This window comes from Asterias rubens, chromosome 18 (assembly GCF_902459465.1).
Source record: "Asterias rubens chromosome 18, eAstRub1.3, whole genome shotgun sequence".
NCBI classification, from domain to species: domain Eukaryota; kingdom Metazoa; phylum Echinodermata; class Asteroidea; order Forcipulatida; family Asteriidae; genus Asterias; species Asterias rubens.
In genome coordinates, this window is record NC_047079.1 from 8,565,826 (window position 1) to 8,572,016 (window position 6,191).

The following is a 6,191-nucleotide window of genomic DNA, read 5'->3' on the forward strand; positions in this document are numbered from 1 at the left end:
TGATAACCAATATAGCTTCTCTCTACAATTTGAAACACAGATTCAAGCAAATTTAGATGACAAGTTTTTCAGCTCTTGAATTTGAAACTACGCACACGTAGTACAATTGTCGTTGTTTACAAAGTTCTGAAATAGCGGATTTAAACAAAGAATGTAGGCCCTTTTCGAAACCACGGCTTCGGCTTTGGATTCGGCTTCAGGCTTCATCCTCTCGTCTGAAGCCCCGAGTTTGTACGCAAAGCACGCGCAATATTGACAAAACAACCGCGGGGCCAAGCTAGCCTAAACCGAATCTGGAGGCGAAGCCGTGGTTTCGAAAAGGGCAGTATTAAAGTTTATTGAACATGAAATTATTGATGGGCTTATCTCTGATTTTATAGTACCGTCGACACCATACTCCCCAGTTGACCGGTGGACGGAGTGGTCCTCGTGGGGAGATTGCTCGAATACCTGCGGCATGGGTGAACAGTCCCGCATGAGAGATTGTCGACTTTTCATACAGGGTCTGGTCATACCGTCTAGTAACTGTGAAGGAAGCCCGGCTGAAACCATGGCATGTGAATTGAGGCGATGTCCAGGTAAAGTGGGTATTAATATCGTCAAACCGTAACAGCTGAGACGGTTTAATGAATTATTTAAATGGCCCAGTGACCAGGGGCCCCAATTTCATAGCGCTGCTAAGCAACTGAAAACAAAAGTTCGTGCTAATTGTAGCAGAAAATAATTATTGCTAAGGTGCAAGCGTATTTCACAGAAAAAAATGGCGGCCATATTGCGCGTTTACCATGGATTTGCATTGTGACGTCATTAATTTTCGTGTGGCGGGTAAGCACCGGAAGGTTAGCATGCCTTTTCGTGTGCTTACGGTTAGCAGCGCTATGAAATAGAAATCGCACAGTAAGCACAAAGTTGGCCGCTAAGCAGCGCTATGAAATTGGGCCCAGTGATATTAATGCTTGAAGCAATTTAAGACGCCCTTCGGGTGTGGAAAGTGCTAAATAATAACTGGTTGTTACTGGTTATAATTATTATGTACTCTCCTCCCATTGCTGGAATTGGCAAAACCCATCGCTGTGAATCGGTGTCAAAATTAAATACACGTCCCGTATCAACACTCTGTCTTGCCATCTCTATGGTCTTACCATTAATAACTGTCCACCTTTTCGTCTTCAGTGATACCTAATGTGGATGGCCAATGGTCCGACTGGTCAACATGGACTGACTGCTCCTCAAGGTGTGGACCCGGAAACCAAACACACTATCGCGGATGTGACAGCCCTGCTCCCTCTGGTGACGGCTTGTCATGTGAGGGCGCTATGACTGAAAGTCAGGATTGCTTGGGAGACCCGAAGCTTTGCCAACATACCCCTGTGGAAGGTAAGAAAAATAAATGTTTCAGAGAAGTTAATTTTCCTTTTGGTTATTGTACGACAGGTGTACGACACTCTAAAGAGCGCATTCTTGCCAGTGATTCACAAATTATTAGTCCTCCACTGTTTCTTTATTATTGTTTTCGCAAACTATTTTCTTTCAGATATATGAAGAAAGATGTTAAACCAACTGTCGTAAGAACCCGTTATTGTTTTTAGGAACACAATGTAAGGTTTAATATATCGCATAAAATTACGTTTTATTATTGGGTATATACAAGAAATATTGACTGCTTTGAGGGGCATAGTTAAAATTGTAGGCCCAGGGCAAAGTCATGGTTTTGACATCACTAAAAGGCCTACAATTTTAAATGTTACATCATAGCAGTCAATATTTCTGTTATGGTGTCAAGAGCCTTTAATAAAACTTCAATGTGTTTTGTGTTCTTCCCACCAGAACCTCTGCTGATTCGAACCACTCCCAAGCCGCACATCGTAAGACCGTCTCGCAAGCCCGTCGACAAGACCGTCGCCGTTGCCGTCCTTGCGACGTTTATCTCGGTAGTGGTCGTCGTCCTGGTCTCCTGTATTGTCTTCAAGACTCGTAAATCTTACGGAAAGAGAGAATATAGAGGGGACCGGCCAATGTTTTATAGATGAGACAGTCGGGTTTTAAATAATACTTTTCTTCCAACAAATTTAACACAAATCATTGTTTTAACGTCATGTGCCCTTCGGCCATTCTTTGCGTCCATATCACCCCTTCCCTTGGACAACTTTAAACCCTTTTCGCACGAGAGCAGTTAAGCAGGGGTCCCTTGCTTAATTTGACCATGGTTGCGAAATTTTAAAATAAAGCAAGGGACACCTGCTACATTGCTGTCGTGTGAAAGGGCTTTTGTGTGACTGTGGTTGCAACCCATCACGTCTCTAACATGCAAGACACACCAAAGGTTGGTCCCGAGGTAACTGATGGGTCGTTTATTGTCATGCCCGGAGGATGGTCCAATCTACTCGAGTTTGTACCGATTTCAACTCCTAGTACCTCGTCCCCCGTAATTGCTTCACTTTGCCCCGTAGCGGTTGTACCGACCACATGCAACTCAAGTCCAACAATAATAATTTCTGACACATCAACAGCATGGTTCGTATTTTTCCCGTATATAATTTTAGACAATCCGAATTCTGTTTTTACACTGTTTCAAAATGAAGTTTTCCTTTTGTCAAAAATGTATTTAAAGGTTCTTCAAAAACTTTAAAGAAAAATCTCGGTAGAGAGTCCTGATGTTTTGTTTCCTGCTTACTCTTCAGTTCATGATTGTAAAAAAAACCGATTTATTTATAATAGTTCTTTAAAGTGTGCACATATTCGCACATTACTTAAGCTAACGTGTTAGAAGACAGTGTGGACCATTGCACTTGAGTTTTGATTGCCTGGCTGAAAAGATGTTTTTCTTTAACTGAATAAAATAATAGTAATGTTGCTCTCCTGGGTCCAAAGTTTTATGCCTGGAAACAGTAACAGTATATTCACAAGTTGATTCACAGTGATGAAGGCTAATCAATCTTTCAATGTCAGCTTTAAGTTTAATTGTTGTAATTGCATTTTCTTTGATATGGCCATTCTTAAGCCCCTTTCACATGACAGTAACTAAGCAAGGGTCCCTTGCTAAATTGTAGCAAGGCTGTACCATTTTACAAAACGAACCTCGTGAGAAAGGACAACAATATTTTGTACCGTCCAAAATCTTGCCAAACATTGCTACATTTTAAAACCACGCTAAAATTAAGCAAGGGACCCCAGCTAAATTGCTGTCATGTAAACAGCACTATAAAATTATGGAGTCCGCTAGTGTAGGGCTCGATAGCTTAGTTGGTAGGTCTCCCGCATGTAACGAGCAGTTTGAGGTCACAGGTTCTACTCCTGTTCGTGTCTTCTTCATTTGTCATCCCAAAAATATTATATTTATTTTGGTGTATAGCTTGGTATTGCGTTTCAAATGTAGAGTTAGTTCAAAATAATAATCTGACGTTTCGACCCTAGCAGAGTCTTTCTCGAAGGCTTTCTCTTAGCCTTCGAGAAAGATTCTGCTTTAGGGTCGAAACGTCTAGTCATTGATTTTTGTTTTGAATTAATTTACCACGGGTCATTTTGGTTGGTGCAGTTTGCAAAAGCTTATTCTCTCAATATAAATAATTTGTTTACAAATAAAAACAAACATGAACAAAATTCATAAGTCTTCGTAAAACTCTATACATTGATTTTACGTCTTCAATTCACGTCTTCCAAAACTATTTCCAACTTTCATTTTGTCTATTTTCATATTGGTTAGTGTACAACATTCGGATATTATTGCACATTAACATCCGTCATCGATCACCCCTTGACATTGTTACAAAAACATTTTGATAGATTGCTCCGTTTCTCCTTACCGGTCTCTCGCAACATTAGAGTTGGAGGAAACCAACCCGCCCTGCCTCTCTCGGTCAAGTATGCCTACTCTCCAATCCTTAGTAACCCAACACTAGTTCCTCCATACTAACGCAGCGAATGTATCCGTAATTAAGGTTTATCAGCTGACACAGCGTAAGTATGGCCCCATTACATGCCTATGCTTACCGTAAGCAAAGAATCAGCGCTTAGCAGGGAATTCTGTGCTTACGTCATGTGTATTTGTTTACAGGTTAGCAGGGGAAAAATGTATTTCTTGTAACTATAGTATGTAACTCCATTCAAAATTAAGTCTGATTTATCAACACCGTTTTGGGGTGGGAATTCTTCACACAAAATGCACTGAATAAAGTAATAGCAGTTAACGTCAATAAATAAGTTGATTAACTTACAGTCAATCCATTGGTGTTTCTGCTTTGCTTTTGGTTTAATGACTCGTGATTTGAGCTGAGCATAGAGGGCCGACACATCTTCGGCGTTGCTGGCACATCACAAATGTAAGGTGGAAGAGCAGATGAGTGGCTTTGCAGTATGACCTTTTGCTGCATGCTCTTCTGGCCAACACCCCAAACTTGGAATGTTATTCTGTCTGTGCCTAATCACCTTGAATACATTATGCACTTCACTGACCCAGTGTTACAAAAACCTCTATACCTGAAACACCTGCGCTAAAAGAACAAGGGAGTGTCTAAACCTCTACACTCCAGTGAACCTAGTCAATGCCAACCTCAAAAGAACTTTTAACAATAACATGAAACTTAAAGGCACATTACTATACAAAAACAAATATACAGGAAAAAGTCAGCAATGTTGTGACAGATTCGACCCCACAACCGTTGCTTTCTAGAGCTAAGATTTCAAGGTTAATAAATGAGGCCAATTTGACTGCGCACAAATTAATTTATTTGCCAATCATGTGCAGTCATGTATTAGTATTTATTTTCCGTTTTCCACCAAATGGCATAAACGTTTTCTCAAGTATTGCTCTATTTGCGACGGATGCTCCCCCGTTAACAAACGTAGACTTGATTCAAGTCCCGATCCCGTAGACTTGATTCAGTCCCATCGCCTTACGTCAGTCCCATCGCCTAACGGCGGGAATCCCTCAATCTGTACCCATCTCAGGACCAATAGCTACACTGTGACGTTGATGGCGCACTGCTCTACGGCTTGTTTGCAAGGTTGTGCTTTGCTTCTAATGACCTCTCGCATGAGAACGGGGCTTGAATCAAGTCTAATACAAACCTGACGTTCCGCGCGAAGTACCCACAAATTCGACAATGACATTCCAGCACTTTTTAATCATTATCGTCTGCTCGTGGAACTGCGTCTGCTTTCGGCAATTACTCCAGCCCGTTAATATCAAGCACGCCATAAACATGTCACAGTTGCAACTAAAACAAAGGGGTCAATAACTAGTCGTTTTGGGGGCACTTATTTGTTAAACAAGTGGGAGAGTGTGCAATTAATATTTCCGTGTGGGACACAGCGATACGTTTATTTGAAAATGTGTTTTTTTTTTTCGGCGCACGCGAGGAGTAATTTAAGGGAGCGCCAGATTTTATGCAAAGCACAATCTTACATGTGTTTCTCCGTACCTAGTGGGGGATCCCACCCACATAAAAGAACAGGTGTATGTCCATCACTTTCTTCTCCCCCACGATTGGTCCATTCAGGCATACGGTTAAAATACTACGAGGCACACCTGAACAATCCATGGCTCTATTACCTGAACATAGACAAGGCAGTTGGAAGAATATTTTAAGTCTGTCAAAAAGCTGTGCATTTACCTAAATGTCTAAACCAAAGCATTTTTTTTTACCAGAAACTGTAGTCTTCGGCTGCTCAGTGCATGACTCAAAGTTAAAAAAAAAATGCTTGTATAGGGCAATGCATGTTCATCGATCGAGGGGTTGTCATGTGCATCTATCCGTATAAACATAGTTTTAATCACTTGCAATGATTCTGTTTATGTCATTGTTGATCAGGTTAGATGAAGAATCTTGAGCCGCATGACGAGACCGGGAAATGTATTGATCAACTGTAAAATCTATCACGATTCTAAGAAACTCCATTAAATCTCTTTCCAGACTGAGTAATCCATGGTTATAGCAATTAGGTTACACTACTTGGAAATAGGAGAGGTGAGGCTGTGTTCCCCTCAGGAATCAATGAAAGTTTAGCAAAAGGGCATTTGGATTTCATTGAATCTTGTGTTGTTAATTAAATCAAATCTTTATTTGGGGTTTAGAGGCTGTTTCAAAGTTTCGTGGAAAATCAAAGTTTATACATTTCGTTTTCTGGCTGCCCTGTCCATGGCTGCCACATCCCATGTTGTATTTTGGATTGGTTGTGGAGTGATCCCTACA